We start from the raw sequence: 23,323 nt of genomic DNA, 5'->3' as shown, positions 1-23,323 counted from the left end.
AAAAATAAATGGGTCTGTATTCTAGTTTTTGACAACAATTCTATGTCTGTTAGTATTAGGGCCTTACTGTTATTCCTTGTAAATAAAGTCAGTTTACAAAATGAAAGAAAATTTATTCTTAGGTTGTCATTTTCTGATATTTTGATCAACATTAGAGTACTTCCTTAGGTTAGTGTTGAATTTTGGACTTTTTAAAATTGGAGGTATAATTGACATGTAACATTATATTAGTTTCAAGTGTACAACATGATTTGATATTGATATATATATATATACAGATGTGTATAAATGTATACAAATTGTGTATAAATATATATACACACACTGCAAAATGATCAGCACAATAAGTCTAGTTACCCACTATCACCATACAAAGTAAAAAATTTCTTTTCCTGTGATGATAACTTTTAAGATTTATTCTCTTAGCAAGTTTCAAATATTTGCTACAATATTTTGACTATAGTGAAATTTGAACTATTTACAGATACTTAAATTGTAGCTTCAAGTGGTTAGGTAGCAATTTCTATGACTACCCAGTGCCTAATATTTTGTAGATATTCAATAAATAAAGAACAGTAGTAATAATTTGAAGGGAGGTAGAACTCACCTGCCCTATTATAGCTTATTTATTTTATTTTTTATTTTTTATTTATTTTTAAAAAGATTTTATTTATTTGAGTGAGAGAGAAAGGGAGATCATGAGCAGGGGGGAAGGGTAGAGGGAGAAACAGACTCCCCACTGAGCTGGGAGCCCAGTGTGGGACCTGATCCCAGGACCCTGGGATCATGACCTGAGCCAAAGGCAGACGCTTAAACGACTGAGCCACCCAGGCACCCCTAGTTTTTAGTTTTTAAAAAAGTTTTTATTTATTTATTTATTTGAGAGAGTGTGCACGTGCCTGAGGGGCGTGGGGAGGAGAAGCAGGGCAGGGTTCCATCTCAGGATCCTGAGATCATGACTTGAGCCAAAGGCAGACGCTTAACTGATTGAGCCACCCAGGCACCCCTCTATTATAGTTCTTAAAAGTACATATTAATTTATTGCAACTCTAGCAACTTCCCATTCTAAATACTTTTTACTTGGGTAGTTGACCCCACAGAGGGGAGAGCAAGGAGTTGGCATTATCTACTCCAAATTCATGCTAATTTAACTGGACCTTTTCAGCCTCATGACTTTTTATTCCCTTGCACATTCCTGATTTTGAAGGAGCAGTGTGGTATAGTAGAAGGAAATAGCATTTGTAGTCTCAGAGGCCTGGGTTTGAATCACTACCACACCACTTACCAGCTGTTAGATCTTGGGAATCTCTCACAGTCTCAAATTCTTCAATTAAATGAATAATAAATACTAAACAGGATTACATGGAATTTATGTATAAAGGATGTAACAGTGCCTGGCACTGGTAGGCAATAAATGTTAGTTTTCTTCTCTATTCCTGTCAAGCCCTCCTGCTTTCTCTTCTGTTTCCATTACTAAAATCACTGGAGTCATTTGGTGTGACCTTCCTCATCTTCCTTCTATCTCTGTATTTTTTTGTCTTTTGTTTCAAAAGTTTGTTTATCTCACAAGGATGTTGTGAGGATTAAAGAAAATAATGTGTATGAAATTGTTTAGTGCATTTTCTAGAACATTAGGCCTTAAATAGATTAATTGAATCAGAATATAAGGTTAATTTTACTTCTGATATTTTTTACTTCTACAAGTATTACCCTTCTCCCTAGTATGTGTGATTGTCTCTTCTTTCAAAAAGTATTCCCTACTTTTTGGGGAAAACCTCTTTTGCCTGGCCTTGCTAGAACTCTGGCTAATACCCTCTTTCTTTCATTCTTTTATTGTCACACTTTTCAGCTGAATAGATAAGGGGTTTGGCCTCCCCTTTTCCACCATCTGCTCTCACATTAAACCCCTGCATTCTGATATACCATAATTTTCTCCTGCATCTGAAACAGCACCCTCCCACTCAGGCTCCCACAAGGCTTAAATGTAGTAGGCATTCAATGAATATTAGTTGAATAATGAATGAAATGAGAGGTTTTAGAGTACTAACACTGAGAGCTCTCTAATACTTTCAATAATGGGTTTTAAGAAAATCTGGTAAGAAACTATTATACCTAAATTCAATTTAACTGGATGCCCATATATAATGTGCATTTTATTGTTTTTCTGAGACCCCATGGTTTGTATCAGATTCAGAAAAAAATTTTAAATATTATGTTTTAGAGAAAGTTTAACTCTGTCAAAAGTTCATAAAAAAACAATAAAATCAGCAATTCATTGAAGTAGTAATTAGTAAAAATTTACTGTGCACACACCAAAAAGACAGTTTGCAAATTGGGAGCACTCAAACCAAAACATGGAATTGAGGCTCAGAAATATATTATTATAAAGCTGCTTATATAGTATGAAGGCAATGAGTATTCTTTATAGTGATTGGTTACAATATTAGAATTTTCTCAAATGAAAGGGAATTGGTTAGTGGTTATCTCATATCAATTTTGGGGAACTATTCAAGTTTTGCTCTTGATTTACAGAGGCATAACCAAGAAATGACCCAGGTCAAATTAACCTTGCTTGTCTTGCAAAATAAGCTAAATTAAGCTTTGCTTGTATGACTAACTGGTTTTGTCTGCTCAGGGAATATTCAAGTATGGTCTCCATTTGTGTTTGATTTTAGTAATTCCCTCCCTTTTGGTTATTCTCTCAGCAGGCTAAGAGCATGACCAACCAGTAGTGTTAGTCTCAGTTACCAGTGTTGATGTAGTCAGGCCGAAGAGTCACATATTCACTGTTTCCATTAAATCGGGCTGGAGGGCCATGTAGTCACCATCTTCATCATTTACAGTTACTGCTGATTTCATGCAGTTGCTTGATCCTTATGGATACTATTTTGTGTATGAGTGGCTGCCGACAGGCACTTGGAGAGCATGCAACACACGAGGGAGGCTTAATGTAACGACTATACAGAGAAAAATAGCCAAGGATTGAAAAATTCCCAGGAGCCAGGGTTTAACAGTGGAACAGGTCTGTGGAAGAGGTGTCACTTATTTGATGAAAAATTTTTATCAGGTATTTAAGATCCTTTACATTTTGGTTAACAATTCCTGATTTGTCAACATAGAAACAATATATTTTTTTAAAGATTTTATTTATTTATTTTGAGAGAGAGAATGAGATAGAGCATGAGAGGGGGGAGGGTCAGAGGGCGAAGCAGGCTCCCCGCTGAGCAGGGAGCCCGATGCGGGACTCGATCCCGGGACTCCAGGATCATGACCTGAGCCGAAGGCAGTGGCTTAACCAACTGAGCCACCCAGGCACCCCTAGAAACAATATTTCTTACCAATTCTAGCACATGCACCTCCTTGTTGAGCAGTGAGGGCATCAAGGACTATCCTGTTCTGGAGAACCACTGGAGATAAACCATTTATTTCAGATTGTACTGCTTAAAGTAGTTAGGGTATTGTTAAAGCTTTTTAAAAAATAGTTGCAGAAATACTAAAAAGTGATTTTTCTAATTCATTAACTCTCAATTGAGGAAAAAATATTCTGACAAACATGAAAACCAGAGCATTTTTGAATAATAGGATTCAAAAGTACATGGGAAGCTCACTTATGAGGAGTTACTTTATATATACCAACAATCCTAAGTTTATAATCTGGCTAGCTTTCAAGGAGTCATACTTAGTCATTTGGGATATAAAATATGCTATACCACACCATCCAGACCATTTGGGTGAGAAACCTTTGTATATTGTTTTATTACCACAGAGGGTGAATTACTCAGTATTATTAAGAGAGAGAATTAGGGTGGCTCCCGTGACCCACCAGGGGCAACGTGGACATCATGGTTATTCTTTGTCAGGCATCAGTGTATTCCCATCTTGAATAGCTGTGGCTTAAATTTAGATAGGAACAAAAAATATTCCTATGGATTTGGCTTAGCAGTCCATGTATCATGTTTTTGTTGATAAAGGATTGATTTCCTATACAGTGGTGCCTTAAATATTGGTTTATCCAGTAGGTGAAACTGGGGTTTTGGAGGCATTCCATTTGCCTACAGATTTTTTCATTGAACCAGTGTACAGCTTCAGTAATTTCTTTGGTGAAATAATTAAAGGTATCAAAAAAAAAATTAAAGGTATCATCATTCTCTAATTTTAAATCTGGTCTTTATACTTAGGACTCTAGTCCCCTTCATTTGAGTCAAACCAAAGGGTTTGATTACAGAGTGAGTCTGGAACATGTCCCAAATCCAGTACCATTAAGGTTTTCTATGCATAGGAACAGGTTACCAGCAATGAAGTTTACAGTGGTTACAATGAAGAAGCCAGGCTTTGGCTTCTAAGTCTTCTTCCCAGTGTCAGATTAATGGCCATAAGTATTAGTTGAATGGCCAAGTGAAGGATATCAGACCTTTTCATAAAGCCATTTCCTGAATTAGTCTAATTCAGGCGTGTATAGAAGCTGGTTCTAATATTAATTGGGAGTCTTCCCGAGCATTTATTTATTCATTCTTTCATTTATTTAAAGATTTTATTTATTAGAGAGAGAGAAAGTGAGAGAGAGCATGAGAGTGGGGCAAGGGGCAGAAAGAGAAGCAGACTTCTCCCTGAGCAGGGAGCCCAAAGCGGGGCTTGATCCCTGAGATCATGACTGAGCCAAAGGCAGATGTTTAACTGACTAGCCACCCAGGCGCCCCCTTCCTGAGCATTTAAATGGCTGCATAATCAATGATCATTTTGATTCTTAAAAGAAAGTATTTGTTGGGTGGTGGACTTTAGTAGGTGTTTAGTGTGGGTGGGGAAAATTTCCAACACAAAGAGAAACTTAAGTTTAAACATTTTGAGTGAATTTGCAAGGTAGTAATACACAACAGTTGTTGTATATTAAGTCCTAGAAATAAATGAGAATTCTGCCGAATCTTGTTCTGTCATCTTGGGCAGAGGCTTTCTAATGCCATGCTGTTGTTTGCTTCAGGGGAAGACTTTCTCCTGGAAATCCTTCATTTTTAGTCAGCTGTAGGCTGACAAGTTCAAGAGTTGGGGGAACTCTATTTAATTGAGCGTCGTGGACGCATGTTCAATACCCTGTAATTTAACTGCTATTTGAGAAGTTAAGGGCCCTGGTTGGGCCCTTTCCATTGAGATTCAGTTGTTTTTCATTGATGTCTCTTCCAAAAACACCCATCTCCGGGTTCCAGGGTGTGGAGGTACAAAGTCCTCATCGGGTAGAGGGTCTCTAAAAGCTCCCTTGACCTATTGAAAATAAGCTTTTGAATATTGTATTAGTGCTTTACAGTTTTGGGTCATATTAGAATGTGCATGGGGTCCTGTCATCAAGAGCATGGGTCATCCAGTGATGATTTTATAAGGTATCCATTTGGTTTCCCCAAAAGGCGTTGACCTTAAAGTCATAACGGCTAAGCGTAATACTTTAGGCCATGGTAATTCTGTGGTTTCAGTCAGTTTTACCAGTTTGCATTTCAGAATACCATTGGTATGTTCAGCTTTCCCTGAAGACTGAGGATGGTATGGACAATGATAGTGCCGCAATGTCTGAATAACCTTGTTTAACTGTTTTATAATTTATTCAGTGGAGTGAGTGCCTTGATCACTTGAAAGTTTGCTTAGAATTCCCCATAGTGGGAAAACATTTTCTTTTTCTTAATTTTTAATATATATATATTTTAAGATTTTATTTATTTATTAATATATTTTTTTTAAGTTTTATTTATTTGAGAGAGAGAGCACAAGCAGGGAGAGCAGCAGGCAGAGGGAGAGGGAGAAGCAGGCTCCCTGCCGAGGTCATGAGCTGAGCTGAAGGCAGAGGCTTAGCCAGCTGAGCCACCCAAGCACCCTCTTTTTCTTTTTCTTTTTTTTTTAAAGACTTATTTATTTATTTGAGACAGACAGCATGCCTGCGCATGAGTGGGGGAGGGGCAGAGGAAGAGGGAGAGAATCTCAGGCAGACTCCTTGCTGAGGGCAAAACCCAACACAGGGCTCCATCTCACTACCCTGAGATCATGACCTGATCTGAAATCAAGAGTTGGAAGCTTAACCAACTGAGCCACCCAGGCGCTCCTGGGGAAACATTTTCTAATGACTTCTTTACTCCAGTAGCAGCATCAGCTTTCTGACAGGGGATGACTTCAATCCATCTAGAAAATAGATATAACAGGTACATGTTGATAACCCATAGAAAGAGACAATTCAGTGAAGTCCAACTGTAAATGTTCTAATGGTCTGGATGGTGGGGGAGCAACCCCCAAAGCTACTTTAGTAGTTTTACTTGGGTTATATGATTAACAGGTTAAGCGCTGATTGTAAACCTGTTGTGCCAATTTAGAACAATCACACCACCGATATTTTTTCATAATTTGGGTCATTTTGTCAATTCTGTGGTGGGTAGTCAGGTGCAGTGCTCATAAGAGTGGTAGTTTGAGAAATTCAGGAAGCACCAGACAGCCATTTGGGCCTTCCAGGGTTCTCTTTTTTTTTTTTTTTTTCATGAAACTCTCATCCTTTATGGTGCCATTTTTATTTTCTATTATCTGACACAATTTTCTGTCTGTTACACAAGTTGTCATAAGTAATGTGATTTGGATCTATCTTAGAAAGCTTATTTAAATTACAGAGTTTTGCTACATGAGGAATTTTTTGAATTAACAGCCTTAGCATGAAAGTTAATCATAACATTTCCCTGATATTCAGAGTGTGATTGGTGGGTCTGAGCCTCAGTTTTGATAATAGCAATTTGTAAAGGCAGTAACAGTGCAGAGAGGAAATCAGCAGTGTGAGGTCCATTTTTTATAGGTGTATCATTTGATGTTAAAAATCCTCTGTTTTCATGATATGAGGAATTTGAGAAACAAACAGAGGATCATAGGGAAGGAGGGAAAAATGAAACAAGACAAAACCAGAGAGGGAGACAAACCATAAGAGACTCTTAATCTCAGGAAACAAACTGAGGGTTGCTGGAGTGGAGGGGGGTGGGAGGGATGGATATTGGAGAGGGTATGTGCTATGGTGAGCGCTGTGAATTGTGTAAGACTGATGAATCACAGGGGCGCCTGGGTGGCTCAGTCGGTTAAGCAACTGCCTTCAGCTCAGGTCATGATCCCAGGGTCCTGGGATCAAGCCCCGCATTGGGCTCCCCGCTCGGCGGGAAGCCTACTTCTCCCTCTCCCACTCCCCCCCCCGCTTGTGTTCCTGCTCTATCTCTCTCTCTGTCAAATAAATAAATAAAAATCTTAAAAAAAAAAAAAGACTGATGAATCACAGACCTGTACCCCTGAAACAAATAATACGTTATATGTTAATAAATAAAAAATAAATTCCTCTGTTTTCAAAGCGTGCTAAAGTCATGGACCACTCCAAAAGCATACCTACTGTCATTGTAAATATTTGCAGTTTTTCTTTTTGCTAACTTACATGCTCAAATGAGGACAAATAATTCTGCAGGTTGGGCTGAGTTAAACTGAGGAAGGACTCCTCTTTCTGGTAATTCATATTGAGTAGTTGCAGTATATCCAGCTTGATACTTCTCTTCAGAATTTTTTGGCATAAGAGCCATCAGCATAGAGTACTAAATCTGGATTGGCTAATGGAGTTTCTTATAAATTTGATCGAGGAGTCAGATTTTGAGAAACCAGTTCAATGCAATTATTAGTTTCTACTTTATTAGGTAAGGGTAGAAGGGTAGCAGGATTTAAGGAGTTGCAGTGAAGAAGGCACAAATGAGAGGGACACAGGAATAGAATCTTATAACATGTTAGTCTACTAGCTAAGAAATGCTGAGTTTGCTCAGTTAAATTTTGTATATCGTGAGGAACTTGCAGATTTAAAATATTTCTTTGATCAAGTTCTGAAGAGGATTCTACAATTTTAGCAGCTGTAGCAACCGCCTGTGAACGATTTGGATATGCCCTGGCTACTGGGTCCAGTTGTAAACTCTGAGCTACCGGTCTGTTTTTTCTTCCACGTTCTTGTGTAAGGACTCCCAGTGTCAGCATTCATGAACAATGTAAAAAGTTTGGTATAGTTAGGGAAGCCAGTGCAAGCTTGTAAGGGCTTCCTCATATTTTGTTTCCTAAGGAAGTTGTTCCTGTATTACTTTTAGTTCATAGAGTGGAGAGCCGAATAAGGAAAAATTATCCTGCAAGTCCAAGGAGGCCTCTGAGTAGTCTCTTAGTCATAGGTCTGGAGTGATTTTGGATGGTACTTACTCTTTCTGGAAACAGAAAGATTCCTTTTTATAATAAATCATGACCAAGGTAATGTACCTTTTCTTGTGAAAACTGAAGTTTATCTCAAGAGGCTGTATGGCCCTTATAAGGTAGCTGTTGCAGTAGATATTTTGAGTCAATTTCAGTTCTCTCTGGATGAATAGCAAAGAAGTAAATCATCTACATACTGAATCAGGGTAGAATTTCTTGGAAATTGTGGTGTACTTAAATCCTGATGTAGAACTCATGAGAAATGTGAAGGGGCCTCAGTGATTCCTTGATGCATAACAGTCTAAGTATATTGTTGATTTTTCCAAACAAATATTGACTTTCCTTATCTACTGGGATGCTGAAGAAGGCAGGACATAGATTGCAACCATAAACCATTCAGAATCGGTTGAAATGTTGACAATAGAGTGTTTGGTTGGGTACTACAGGAAGCCTTGGAATAACAGTTTTATTTATAACACTAAGATCTTGTACAAATCTCCATCCTTGGCCCTGGGGCTTTTTTATGGGTAGGATAGTGTTGGAAAGAACTGGTGCAAGGGAATAATTAGTCTTTGATTTATTTATTTCTTTTAATTTTTACTTTTTATTAGTCCTTGATTTATTAAATCATCTGTTATGAGGATGAGCCCTTGTAAGGCTTAGGGTTTTAAAGGATATTGGGGGCAATTTTGGAAGAATTTTCAAAGGATCAACCTGAATTTTAATAGGGAAAGCACTCTTAATTTTTCCTGGATCTGTGGAAGAAGAGGCCCATAGGGTGTTCAGGGGTTCAGAGAGGTCTACAGTACTTGCTTCATCATGGAGTTTGTTAGCTTCTTCAGGACAATTAATTTGAGCTTATAGAACACATAATGTTTTGGGGTCTGGTGAGTCTGGAAATTCTAAGGTTATTTTTCCTGAGACAAAATATATTTGGTCTCCTAATTTAGAAAGTAAATCTCTTCCCAGGAGACTTAGAGGGGCACTGTCACATAAGAAAAAGGGATGATGTTCAGAGAAGGGGCCAAGGGTAAAGTTGTGGGCTCTGATAAAAGAACCCTTTGAACTTGATTGGACAGTGCCACTGCTGAAACATTTTTATTACTTTCAGGAAGTTCCTGATGTATCATGGTGGAGTTTGAAGTGGAAGGAGTCTCCTGGCACAGTACAGTTTTCTTCATTTATTTCAGATTTCATTTCACCCTGATGATTCATAGGAATTACTGGGAGTAGCTTACTCCAGATTATTATCTTGAGGATTTGAAGGTTGATTGTTCTCTTTTCTTGGATAATTAGGTTGTTTGAGGGGACAGTCCCTTTATCAATGTACTTTCTGTTTACAGTCTTGACAAGTATGCTTGTCAACAGGGGCAAAACTCATTCTCAAGTTAGTTCTATAGTTGTAATTGTAGGGCCATGAGTTTATTTGCTTGATAACCCTTTTTCTGTTCTAAAATTCTTTCAAAATGCTCAGCAGAATGTTGGAGCTCAGGAAGGAGAGAAATCTTCCATTCTAATTTATGTTTCTTTAATAAATCATTAAGCTCAGGGCGAAGCCCATTAACAAAAAGAGCAGACAGGTGATGTTAGCTTCAGAGTCCCTAAGACCAGGATGCTGTCTAAATATTTCTTCTAAGTGAATTCAGAAGTCTGCAACTGATTTATTTTCTATTTACAGGAGTGTATTAAGGCTCAATCCATTCTCACAGCAAAACCCTGGGTACAGCTTCAAGGAGCAATTGACCTACTTTTCTCTCTCTTTTTATTCCATCTTTTCAGGCATACTTGGTAGGGTCTTCAAAGTCATCTTTTTTTTTTTTTTTTTTTTAATGGTCCTCCAAGTCTTCAGAAGGGTCTTTCCAGTCTGCTGTGTGGAACCACCTTTAAGTGTCTCCTAGACTTGGCACCGTGTGAACAAATTGGTACAAATCCAGGAGCCCAGGTCATGACCCCCAAGAAGTATCTTAAATTCTTCTGTAAATTTAGTTTGATTCTTCTTTGGGTCTGGAAAATTGTTTATAATGGTTTAGAGCTCAGCTTCAAACCAGGGTTTAAATTCTGCTGTGAATGGGACCCCTGGTTCATGGTAAGATCTTACTCTCAAGGGCATTAGGTGCCTAGGAGGTTCGAGGGAAAGGGTAAAAGATCAAATAGATTGTTAGAATCAGGATAGGCACAGAGGGGTTATTTTCAGGGTCATTCAGGTCTTTAGACTCAGGGCCTTAGTCATAAGTTTTTCACTATCTTATTGTAATGAATCTTTTCGAGAGGCTATTTTGAGTCATTCTTCCTTCTCAAGTCCTCTGTAAACCAATCAAAGAATGCATTCCATTGTTTTTGGGAGATTTGGGATCCTCTTTTTTAATGGGTACCCCTAAGATGGATGATCTTTTTTTTAAATGGTAGGCTCCCCAAAATGGCCATTACAATTCAAAATTATCCTTTGTAAAGTCCCAGTTTTTTCAGAAAGGCTCAAGACTCTGTTATAGTAGGAATACATATAAGAGGTAGGAGTTTTTTAAGGGAGGAGAAAAAGAGAAAAAGAGGATTTAGACTAGTTGGAACCCATCTCTGCCTTCAGGCTATCTGAAACAAATAATCTATAGGAGTCTGGTAATTTTATCATTGCCTAAAACCCAAGGAATCATGCGCTTTTCGTCTTAGAGACAGGAGGGTAGCTTACCAAGAAGTTTCAAGAAAGACAGAAAGCAAATGTGCACGAAAAAGTTGGAGAGCTCAGAACTCAGAGTGGAGCTCAAATCCTAGAGAGACTTAACCAAGAACTCTGTAGTCTGAGAGAAATAAGTAAGTGCGCAGTGCTCTGTGGGTACTGCCATGGGGTTTGCTCACCAGCCTCAGGACAGGATCGTTGGCTAAAAATCCCACTTCTGACACCATTAACTGTCAAAAAAGTTCATTTAAAAAAAAACAATAAAAGCAACAAATCACTGAAGTAGCAATTAGTAAAAGTTTATTGTGCACGTACTAAAAAGACAATTTGCAAACTGGGAGCACTCAGATCAGAACATGGAATGAGGCTCAGAGGCATATTGTTATAAAACAGCTTATATAGTGTGAAGGCAGGGAATGTTTATTCTTTACAGTGATTTGTTACAATATTAGAATTTTCTTAAAGGGATTTGGTTAGTGGCTACCTTATATCAATTTGGGGTAAGAGTTTAAGTTTTGCTTATGATTTTCAGAGGCATAACCAAGAAGTGATCCAGGTTAAGTTAACCTTGCTTGTCTTAAAAAAAAAAAAAATTAAGGTCTGCTTATATGACTGACTAGTTTTGTCTGCTCAGGGAATTTTCAAGTCTGATCTTCGTTTGTGTTTTAACAACTCTCAAGGCAAATTTTAGCAAAAGCATCTTTTCTATTTTTCTATTGAGAGAACACAGACCACTGTTTTTCCAGTTCTGTGATACTCAGACCTTGGTTCTTGAGCTCTAGGTGGTCCTTTCAGCACCCACCTTCTTCTAAGACCTCTGTTGTATTAACCAGACTATGCTGGGATAGGGTTACCCTTTTGGTTAATGATAATAACTAATATGGCACCAGAGGCATTTTTTTTCCCATAGGATTATTGTTTATATTTTAATTTTAATTTTATTTAAAACCAATTAATTAACATATAGTGTATTATTACTTTCAGAGGTAGAGTTCAGTGATTCATTTTGTTCAGTTGCATGTAACACCCAGTGTTCATTACATCAAGTCCCCTCCTTAATGCCCATCACCCAATTATCCCTCCCCCCTACCAACCTCCTCTCCACTAACCCGCAGTTTATTTTCTAGAGTTCAGCATCTCTTATAGTTCACTTCTCTCTCAATTTTCATGTTATTTTATTTTTCCTTCCCTTCCCCTATGTTCATCTGTTTTGTTTCTTAAATTCCACGTATGAGTGAAATCATATGGTATTTGTCTTTCTCTGACTTGTTTCGCTTATCGTAATACCCTCTAGTTCCATCCACGTGGTTGCCAATGGCAAGATTTCATTCTTTTTGATGGCTGAGTAATATTCTACTTTATACACACACACGCACACATACATACATACACACATATAACCACATCTTCTTTATCTCTTCATCTGTTGATAGACATCTGGGCTCTTTCCTTATTTTGACTGTTGTGGACATTGCTGCTGTAAACTTTGGGGTGCACGTGCCCCTTTGAATCACTATGTTTGCATTCTTTGGATAAATACCTAGTAATGCAATTGCTGGGTCATAGGGTAGATCTATTTTTAACTTTTTGAGGAACCTCCATACTGTTTTTCAGAGTGGCTGCACCAGTTTGCATTCCCACCAAGAGAGTAAGAGGGTTCCCCTTTTCTCCACATCCTTGCCAACATCTGTCATTTCCTGAGTTTTTTATTTTTAGCCATCCTGACTGGTGTGAGGTGATATATCGTTGTGGTTTTGATTTGTATTTCCCTGATGCTGAGGATGTTGAGCATTTTTTCATGTGTCTCTTGGCCATTTGGTTGTCTTCTTTGGAAAAGTGTCTATTCATGTCTTCTGCCCATTTCTTGACTGGATTATTTGTTTTTTGGGTGTTGAGTTTGATAAGTTCTTTATCGATTTTGTTACTAGTCCTTTATCTGATAAGACATTTGAAAATATCTTCTCCCATTCTATAGTTGCCTTTTAGTTTTGTTGACTATTTCCTTTGCTGTGCAGAAGCTTTTTATCTTGATGAAGTCCCAATAGTTCATTTTTGCTTTTGTTTCTCTTGCCTTTGGAGACATGTCTAGCAAGATGTTGCTGCAGCCAAGGTCAAAGAGTTTGCTGCCTGTGTTCTCCTCTAGGACTTTGATGGATTCCTGTCTCACATTTGAGGGTTTTGGGCCATTTTGAGTTAATTTTTGTGTATGGTGAAAGAAAGTGGTCCAGTTTCATTCTTCTTCTGCATGTGGCTGTCCAATTTTCCCAACACCATTTGTTGAAAATAGTGTCTTATTTCCATTGGATATTCTTTCCTGCTTTGTTGAAGATTAGTTTACCATAGAGTTGAGGGTCCATTTCTGGGTTTTCTATTCTGTTCCATTGATCTGTGTGTCTGTTTTGTGCCAGTACCATACTGTTTTGATGATTGCAGCTTTGTAGTAGAGCTTGAAGTCCGGAATTGTGATGCCTCCAGGTTTGGTTTTCTTTTTCAACGTTCCTTTGGCAACTCGGGGTCTTTTCTGGTTCTATACAAATTTTAGAATTGTTTGTTCCAGCCCTATGAAAAATGCTGGTGGTATTTTGATAGAGATTGCCTTGAATGTGTAGATTGCTTTGGGTAGCATAGACATTTTCACAATATTTGTTCTTCCAATCCATGAGCATGGAATGTTTTTCCATCTCTTTGTGTCTTCCTTCATTTCTTTCATAAGTGTTCTGTAGTTTTTAGAGTACAGATCCTTCACCTCTTTGGTTAGGTTCATTCCTAGGTATCTTACGGTTTTTGGTGCAGTTATAAATGGGATCGATTCCTTGATGTCTCTTTCTTCTGCCTCGTTAGTGTATAGAAATGCAACTGACTTCTGTGCATTGATTTTATATCCTGCGACTTTGCTGATCTCCTGTATCAGTTCTAGCAATTTTGGGGTGGAGTCTTTTGGGTTTTCTACCTAGAGTACCATGTTGTCTGTGAAGAGTGAGAGTTTGACTTCTTTGCTGATTCGGATGCCTTTTATTTCTTTTTGTTGTCTGATTGCTGAGGCTAGGACTTAAGTGTACTATGTTGAATACCAGTGGTGAGCGTGGACATCCCTGTGGTGTTCCTGACCTTAGGGGAAAAGCTCTCAGTTTTTCCCCATTGAGGATGATACTTGCTGTGGGTTTTTCATATATGAGATATGTTCCTTCTGTCCCTACACACAGAGAGTTTTTATCAAGAAAGGATGCTGTAAAAAAAAAAAAAAAGAAAGAAAGAAGAAAGGATGCTGTAGAGGCACCTGGGCGGCTCAGTTGGTTAAGCATCTGCCTTCGGCTCAGGTCATGATCCCCAGGGTCCTGGGATCGAGCCCTGCGCCAGGCTCTCTGCTCAGCAGGGAGTCTGCTTCTCCATCTCCCTCTGCCTGCCACTCCACCTGCTTGTGCTCTCTCTCTCTGTCAGATAAATAAGTAAAATATTAAAAAGAAGAAGAAAGGATGCTGTCCTTTGTCAAATGCTTTTTCTGCATGTTTTGAGAGGACCATATGGTTCTTGTCCCTTGTCCTTTCTTTTACTAATGTGGTTTATCACATTGATTGATTTGCGGATGTTGAACCACTCTTGCAGCCCAGGAATAAATCCCACTTAGTTGTGGTGAATAATCCTTTTAATGTACTGTTGGATCCTTTTAGTTAGGATCTTGGTGAGAATTTTTGCATCCCTGTTTATAAGGGATATTGGTCTGTAATTCTCCTTTTTGGTGGGGTCCTTGTCTGGTTTTGGGATCAAGGTAATGCTGGCCTTATAGAATGAGTTTGGAAGTTTTCCTTCCATTTCTATTTTTTGAAACAGTTTCAGAAGAATAGGTATTCATTCTTCTTTAAATGTTTGGTAGAATTCTGCTGGTAGGCCATCTGGTCCTGGACTCTTTGTTTGTTGAGAGATTTTTTATTACTGATTCAATTTCTTTGCTGGTTATGGATCTGTTCAGGTTTTCTATTTCTTCCTGTTTCAGTTTTGATAGTTCATATGTTTCTAGGTATGCATTCATTTCTTCCAGATTGCCTAATTTGTTGGCATATAATTGCTCATAATATACTCTTATAATTGTTTGTATTTGGTGTTGGTTGTGATCTCACCTCTTTCATTCATGATTTTATTTATTTGGGTTCTTTCTCTTTTCCTTTTGATAAATCTGGCTAGGGGTTTATCAATCTTATTAAGGCTTTCAGAGAACCACCTCTTAGTTTCATTGATCTGTTCTACCATTTTTTTTTTAATTTCTGTATCATTGATTTCTGCTCTAATCTTTACTATTTCTCTTCTGTTGGATTTAGGCTCTTAAAAATAAAATCTTTTTTTTTTTTTTAAAGATTTTATTTTTTTTATTTATTCATGAGAGACAGAGAGAGAGATAGAGGCAGAGGGAGAAGCAGGCTCCCCGCCTAGCAGGGAGCCCGATGCGGGACTCGATCCCAGGACCCTGGGATCATGACCTGAGCCGAAGGCAGACGCTTAACCGACTGAGCCACCCAGGCGTCCCTTAAAAATAAAATATTTTTTTTTTTAAAGATTTTATTTATTTATTTGAGACAGAGAGAATGAGAGAGAGAGAGCGCATGAGAGAGGGGAGGGTCAGAGGGAGAAGCAGGCTCCCCGCCGAGCAGGGAGCCCGACGCGGGACTCAATCCAGGGACTCCAGGATCATGACCTGAGCCGAAGGCAGTCGCTTAACCAACTGAGCCACCCAGGTGCCCTAAAAATAAAATCTTAAAAAAAATTTTGTTACCTGAATTTTCAAATGTATTGACATGAGGTTTTGTGTATTTTTGTCTTATATTTTTAATGTCTATGAGATCTATACTGATTCTTTTTTAGAATTCATCATATTGGTATTTGTGCTTTAGTTTTTGTCCTTGATCAGTATTTCTGGAGGTTTTTTGCTGGGTCAGTAAATCATTTTTTTTTTTCTCATAATTTTTTTCTTATTGCATTAAAATTTCTAAATTATGGTAACATACACATAACATAAAATTGACCATCTTAACCATTTTAAAATGTACAGTTCAGTGGCATTAAGTACATTCACGCTGTTGTGCAAACATCACCACTGTCCATCTCCAGAACTTTTTCATCCTCCCAAACTGAAACTTTGTACCCATTAAACACTAAACAACCATTCCACTAACCCCACGGCCCTGGAAACTATCATTCTACTTTTTCCCTATGAATTTGACTTGTCTAAGTATTTTATTTTATTTATTATTATTTTTTTTAAGATTATTTATTTATTTATTTGAGAGAGAGAGCACGAGAGGGGGGAGGGTCAGAGGGAGAAACAGACTCCCCGCTGAGCAGGGAGCCCAATGCGGGACTCGATCCCAGGACCCTGGGATCATGACCTGAGCTGAAGGCAGTCGCTTAACCAACTGAGCCACCGAGGCGCCCCTAGTCTAAGTATTTTATATATGTAGAATCACATAGTGTTTATCTTTTTGTGATTGACTTACTTCACTTACTGTAATGCCCTCAAGGTTCATTCATGCTGTAACATGTGTCAAATTTCCTTCCTTTTTAAGGCTGATAATAGTCCATCTTTCATAATTTTTTATTTCAAGTATGAGCATATAGTAATTCATGTTAAATACTTATTAATTGGTCAGTTAATATATTTTTTAAGTTAGCAAGGGTATTAGAAATCACTTTTTCTATATGCATGGAATCTCCTTTTATGGATTAGAATCAGTGAATAAAGTTGCCCTTAATTGCCTTGTTTTGTTTTTGCCTAATAGCTGCCTCCATTCCCTTGAGCTACTTGCACATCTGTGCTTTGGGGAGATGGGAGGAATGGAGTTTCCATGTGTCAGGGGTTGGGGGGGTGGGGGGTGGGGATGAAATGATCAGTATTGTTTAAAACCATTACTGAAGAATTTTTACAGCTGAGGATAATTTGGCTTGATTGAGTTTGGGTTACAGCCACCTGCATGAGGAGGAGAGTACAGACAACTCTAACCACCCAGCTAGCAGTGAAATGGGAAAAAATAAACATATATGTATTCCTACTCTACTCCTTTCGAGTCCCCTCTACTCCCACACTTACAGCTGCCACTGATGACTAATGTTAAGCAATTTGGAGGGTCCTGTGTCTTTTAATAGTAGTAAAGAGGAGTTGTGGTATCACATGGTCTCTGATTTTCCACTTAAAATGTATTTTAAATTTCCAGAAATTTGGGGTGCCTGGCAGTTGGAAGAGCATGCAGCTCTTGATCTCAGGGTCATGAGTTTGAACCCCACATTGGATGTAGAGATTACTTAAGTAAATAAGCTTAAAATAAAATAAATTTCCAGAAATTCTATTTTGTTCTAATACCAATTCTATGTTGTTCCAAATTGAGGTTTTAATTTTTTTAAAAAAGAATTCACTTGTTTGTCTAAATGAAAAGCTCATTTTCCAAAATAAAATTTATGGTGATCAGGCCTTATGGTTATGGGAGAGTTTTTAGATTAGAGTGGCATATCGATTAGAAAGTTAGTGCCAATGAGTAGACATTTGTTAAGAAAACAGACTTATGGAGAGGTCTTACATTCACTTTTTTGACTTGAGGATATCATTCTTGTTTTTTGTTTTTTTTTAAACTGTATTTTTTTTTTTTTTAAGATTTTATTTATTTATTTGACAGAGAGAGGCACAGCGAGAGAGGGAACACAAGCAAGGGGAATGGGAGAGGGAGGAGCAGGGAGCCCAGTGCGGGGCTCGATCCCAGGACCCTGGGATCATGACCTGAGCCAAAGGCAGATGCTGAACGCCTGAGCCACCCAGGTGCCCCATCATTTTTGTTTTTAATTATTTTTTAGAATATATCAGTATATTATTTTGGGTCTCCTTTTTCATATTCATATATAATGCTAATGCGAATGTTATTTATTGGTAAACTGATGACATTTTGGAAGAGGTTACTTTCTTGCAACCCAAACCCTTTAAATATCAGAAAAAAGTTTTTATTTGGAACTTCCCATTTTCTTGTTTTTGGTTGGTTATCATTATGCAGATCTAGAGAGTTAGTGTTTGTAGGTTCTTATTGACACATTTCTTTTTTCTTTTTCTTTCTTTAGATTTTATTTGTTTACTTTTAGAGAGAGCACGCAAATGGGGAAAAGAGCAGAGGGAGAGGTAGAGAGAGAATCCCAAGTGGACTCCATGCTGAGTGGAGAGCTAGAATCGGGGCTTGATCCCATGACCCTGAGATCATGACTTGAGCTGAAACCAAGAGTTGGCTGCTTAACCAACTGTGCCACCCAGGTGCCCCTTGACACATTTCTTGAATCTGTTGATTGGGTTACTGAGTTGGAATAAATATTTAGATTCAACTGAGGGTTTTCAGCTTTGATTTAATTTAATTTACTGGAAAGGGGTCATTAAAAAAAAGGTATTAAAAATTTTCAGAGATATGCTTATACAGTTACAGTGTCAAAATATTAAAGATTTGAAAACTTAGTTTCCTATTTTTTTGTTTCCATTCCTCAATGGATCATCACTGTTGCAAGTTTCTTTTTATCCTTTCAGATCTACAATATTTATGTATATGCAATACAGTATAAATATAGTCTTCTCCATCACATTCCTTTAACAATATATTTTACTATAATAATAATTTTAAAAAACAGTCCCTGCCCCTCTCTCCAGCCCATTCCCATTTCTAGCTTTCCATGGATGTTCATTAGCATTTCTTCTGGTATTAACCTCCGTATTTCTGAATAACATGGTTATACTGACTTTTTAGTCTTTTCCGGGACAATCCTGTTATGGAAGATGAGGATTTAGTTTTCTTATATTTTCTTCCCTCCTCACCTGTCCTCCCTTTTCCCTTGGTTTTGTTGATAGATAGATTTTGTAACAATCTGTATTTTAAATTCAAACTAATTATAAGTACCTTCGTGTATAGCCCAGTTAATCCTTTGTTAGTCCTTATAATGCTTGCCAATGTGAAAAGTTACTTACCCCAAGACTTGAAAATTATACCCACTCTCTTTAGAGTGCTTCAGATCATTCCAATTTCCTAATTGCACATCATCCAAATTTAATGGAGTTACCATTCTAAGGCTCTAACTATACCTGTAATTATGACCTATTGCTTGTAAAACCATAGTATTAGTAAAGTTTCCATTTATTTGTTAAGTAACTTGTATAAGCTAGATTCTTGGAACCTCTTAGTTTTAGGGGACACATCTTTTGTTGCAGTTAATGTCAGCCAGTGTTTATTGAGTGGTTTTCAGTAAGTATTAGGCATTGTTGTAGTGCTACATCTGTATGAACTCATCTAAACCATGTAACAGCCCAGTGAGGAAGATGCTAGCATTATTTGCATTTTGCAGTTGAAGAAAGTGAGACATGGAGAAGGTAAGTAGCTTGCTTGAAGTCATTTAGCTAGGAAGTGATGGAGCTATGATAGAAACCCAGGCAGTCTGGCTTTAGAGACCTCACTTACCCACTGCTACACTGCTATATTAATGATATACTATATTAATGATATACTCAACCTCAGCAGTAGAGCATGTGCTTCAGTTGGGTTTTCCACTAGTGGTGATGGATTATGCTAATCCATCCATGTTTTACATTTCTTGTGGGTTTTTTTTTTTTCCAAATACTATATTTCTGAAAAAAAATTTTTTTTAAAGATTTTATTTATTTGACAGAGAGAGACACAGCAAGAAAGGGAACACAAGCAGGGGGAGTGGGAGAGGAGAAGCAGGCCTCCCGCGGAGCGGGGAGCCCGATGCGGGGCTCGATCCCAGGACCCTGGGACCATGACCTGAGCTGAAGGCAGATGCTTAACGACTGAGCCACCCAGGTGCCCCCAATTTCTGAAAAATTTTTTAAAAATTTATTTTTAATTGTAAAAAATAATATAAAATTCACCATCTTAACCATTTTTAAATATATGTCAGTACTGTTAAGTATATTCACATAGTTGTACAACAGATCTCCAGAAATTTTTCACCATGCAAAACTGAAACTCTGTACCTACTAAACAACAATGTCTCCTTTCCCTCTTCTTCCCTTGGCAACCACCATTCTACTTTCTGTTTTTATGAATTTGACTACTTTAGATACCTCATATAAGTGGAATCATTACAATATTTGTCTTTTTTTGTGACTGACATTTCATTTAGCATAATGTCCCCAGTCATCCATGCTGTGGCATGTTGACAGGATTTCCTTTTTTTTTTTTTAATTTTATTTATTTTAAACAATCCCTACACCCAACACAGGGCTTAAACTCATGACCCCAAGATCAAGAGTCACACGCTGTTCCAACTGAGCCAGCCAGGCGCCCCAGGATTTCCTTCTCTTTAAAAGCTGAATAATATTCCATTTTGTGCATATGCCACATTTTGTTTATTCGTCCATCGATGGATATTTGGATTGCTTCCACCTCTTGGCTATTATGAATAGTGCTGTAATGAATATGGGTATGCAAATATCTCTTTGATATCCTGCTTTCAGTCCTTTTGGATGTATATCCAGAGGTGGGATTGCTGGATGATAATGGTAGTTCTGTTTTTAATTTTTTGAGGAACCTCCATACTGTTTCCGTAGTAGCTGCACTATTTTACATTCACATCAATAGTGAACAAGTGTTCCCATTTCTCCACATCTTTGCCAACACTGATTTTCTGGGGTTGTTTGTTTGTTTGTTTTGATAGCAGCATTCAAATGGGTGTGAGATGATATCTCATTGTGGTTTTGATTTGTATTTCTCTAATGATGAGTGATGTTAAGTAATCTTTTCATATAGCTGTTGGCCATTTGTTTATCTTCTTTGGAGAAATGTCTGTTCAAGTCCTTTGACCATTTTTAAATTGGGTTACTTGTTTTCTGTTAAGTTGTAGGAGTTTTTAAAATATATTCTGAATATTAACTGCTTATCAAATATATGACTTGCAAATATTTTCTCCCATTCCATAGGTTTCCTTTTCACTCTGTTGATTATTTACTTTGATGTACAGAAGTTTTTAAGTTTGATGCAGTTCCACTTTTTTGACTGTGCTTTGGATGTCATACCTAGGAAGTCATTGCCAAATCCCATATCATGAAGTTTTTCCTCTGTGTTTTTTTCTTCCAAGAGTTTAGGTCTTATGTTTAGCTTTTTAATTCATCTGAGTTAATTTTTGTTAATATAGTGTAAAGTGAGGGCCCAATTTCACTCTTTTGTATATAGATACCCAGTTTCTCCAGCACCATTTGTTGAAGAGAGTGTACTTTCCCTATTAAATAATCTTGGTACCCTTGTTAAAAATCATTTGACCATATATGAGTTTATTTCTAGGCTCCCTATTCTATTCCATTGGTCTAAATGTCTGTCTCTATGCCAATACCACTGTTTTGAATACTGTAGCTTTGTAATATGTTCTGAAATCAGGAAGTGATTTTTCTTCTTTTTTAAGATTGTTTTTGGCTGTTTGAAGTCTATTTCTGAAATTGAAAATATATATGCAAAATATAATATTTGTTATTTTAACCATTCACAAGTGTACAAATCAGTGGCATTAAATACATTTACAGTGTTCTATAATTATCACCACTATCCCCAAGCCTTTTTTCATCATCCCCCACAAAAACTTCGCATACCCATTAAACAATAACTCTCCCTTTTCTTCTTCCCCCTAGCTTTTGGTAACCTCTATGTACTTTCTCTGTTTCTCATCCCTTTTTAACCCATGTTCCCGTTCTGATGAATATAAACACCCTGTGCCCTCTTTTGTTGTGATTTGAAGTGAAAAATAAATATAACAATTAATAAGTCAAAGTAATAGGTTTTAAAACTGTGCATGTCCATCCTCTTCCCATTTCTCTACCTTGAGAGGCATTGTGCTGCACAGGGTGCCTGCACACGAGTAGCATATGTTTGTATAGCTGGGACTAGGGGTGTTGTCTGTGATGATGGACTTCTTTAGATCAAAGGAGATGAAGATGAAATCTGGTTTGTTGGTTTTCTTAGCTTTAAGCTGTAGCTAATCCAAGACTGACCATTTTGAATTTGCTTTTCTATTTAATAAGCAGCAATAAATTAATATAAACATCCAGATTTAATGTTTTAAAATTTTCTTTGATTACTAGTTTTCCCACATTTCAAACTAATTAAAATAATATGATATTCCATACCTCTTGTTCCCATTTTGGATTTTGTTTTGTTTTGTTTTGTTTTTTTAAGATAGCATGGTGGGGATCAAGGGGGAAGGAGAAGGAGAATCTTAAGCAGGCTCCACGCCCAGCACGGAGCCCAACCTCACAACCCTGAGATCATGACCTGAGCTGAAATCAAGAGTCGGACACTTAACTGACTGAGCCACCCAGGTGCCCTTGACCTGAAAGGTTTCTTGTGTATAAATGACTAGCTTGGCGCCTGGGTGGCTCAGTCGTTAAGCGTCTGCCTTCTGCTCAGGTTATGATCCCAGGGTGCTGGGATCGAGCCCCGCATCGGGCTCCCTGCTCAGTGGGGAGGCTGCTTCTCCCTCTCCCACTCCCCCTGCTTGTATTCCCTCTCTCGCTGTGTCTCTCTCTGTCAAATAAATAAAATCTTAAAAAATATATATTCTTTGGGTTTTTTCTTCTAGTTTTTATAGAAAAAAAATTATGTGTTTGAGGTTTTCATAAGGTAAAACACACAAATCTTAAGAGTAAAGCTCAGTGAATTTTTACATATGTATGCACCCATGTGAGTACCACCTGGATCAAGATATAGAACATTTTCCTTCTCAGAAAGTTTTCAAAGGGACACCCTCCTTCCAGAGGTAACCATTATTCTTTTTTTTTTTTTTTTAAGATTTTATTTATTTATTTGACAGAGAGGGAGACAGCGAAAGAGGGAACACAAGCAGGGGGAGTGGGAGAGGGAGAAGCAGGCTTCCCGCCGAGCAGGGAGCCCAGTGCGGGGCTCGATCCCAGGACCCTGGGATCATGACCTGAGCCGAAGGCAGACGCTTAACGACTGAGCCATCCAGGCGCCCCGGTAACCATTATTCTGATTTCTATCACCAGATATTATTTTTGCCTGTTCTTATGCTTCATATAAATGGGATCATACAGTATATACTCTTTGGGTTTGGTTTCTTTGCTTAATGTAATTCCTATGAAATATATCTATGTTGTATATAGTAATGGTTTCTTTTTTTTCTTATTGCTGAGTAGTAGTCTGTTTTATTAATATACTAAAATGTATATTTTTCTTTTTTCCATATTGGGGCTATTATGAATAAAGCTGCTGTTGATATTCTTGTTTATAGACATATTTACTTATTTCTTTTGGGTATATAAGCCTAGGAGTGAAATTGCTGGGTCATAGGGTAAGTATATATTTAAATTAGTTAGTGATTTCCAGACAGTTTTCCAGTGTTTGTACCATTTTATATTCCTACCAGCATTATGTGAGAGTTCTAATTGGTCCACATCCTTACCAAACT

At 37.7% G+C, this 23,323-nt stretch overlaps 1 protein-coding gene across 10 annotated transcripts in view; it reads left to right on the top strand.

Moving 5' to 3' along the window:
- Positions 1 to 23,323, top strand: part of SPATS2 (spermatogenesis associated serine rich 2) — a 140,389-nt gene that overhangs the window by 41,017 nt on the left and 76,049 nt on the right. Inside the window, exon 2 of one of the 10 annotated variants that reach the window (XM_064591293.1) lies at positions 9,326 to 9,379. The exons of 8 other annotated variants lie outside the window; for them this stretch is intronic. The gene's annotated coding sequence lies outside the window, so the exon portion shown is untranslated. Of the gene's footprint in view, positions 1 to 9,325; positions 9,380 to 22,850; positions 22,873 to 23,323 lie in introns of those variants that run through there. One more of the 10 variants, XM_064591297.1, reaches the window with a different exon arrangement.

The sequence above is a fragment of the Mirounga angustirostris genome, unplaced genomic scaffold, assembly GCF_029215605.1.
Source record: "Mirounga angustirostris isolate CCGP_5_RB_7025 unplaced genomic scaffold, mMirAng1.0.hap1 SCAF_5, whole genome shotgun sequence".
Lineage (NCBI taxonomy): Eukaryota > Metazoa > Chordata > Mammalia > Carnivora > Phocidae > Mirounga > Mirounga angustirostris.
Note: the sequence above shows the minus strand (reverse complement) of the source record. Positions and strands in the feature narration are given on the sequence as shown.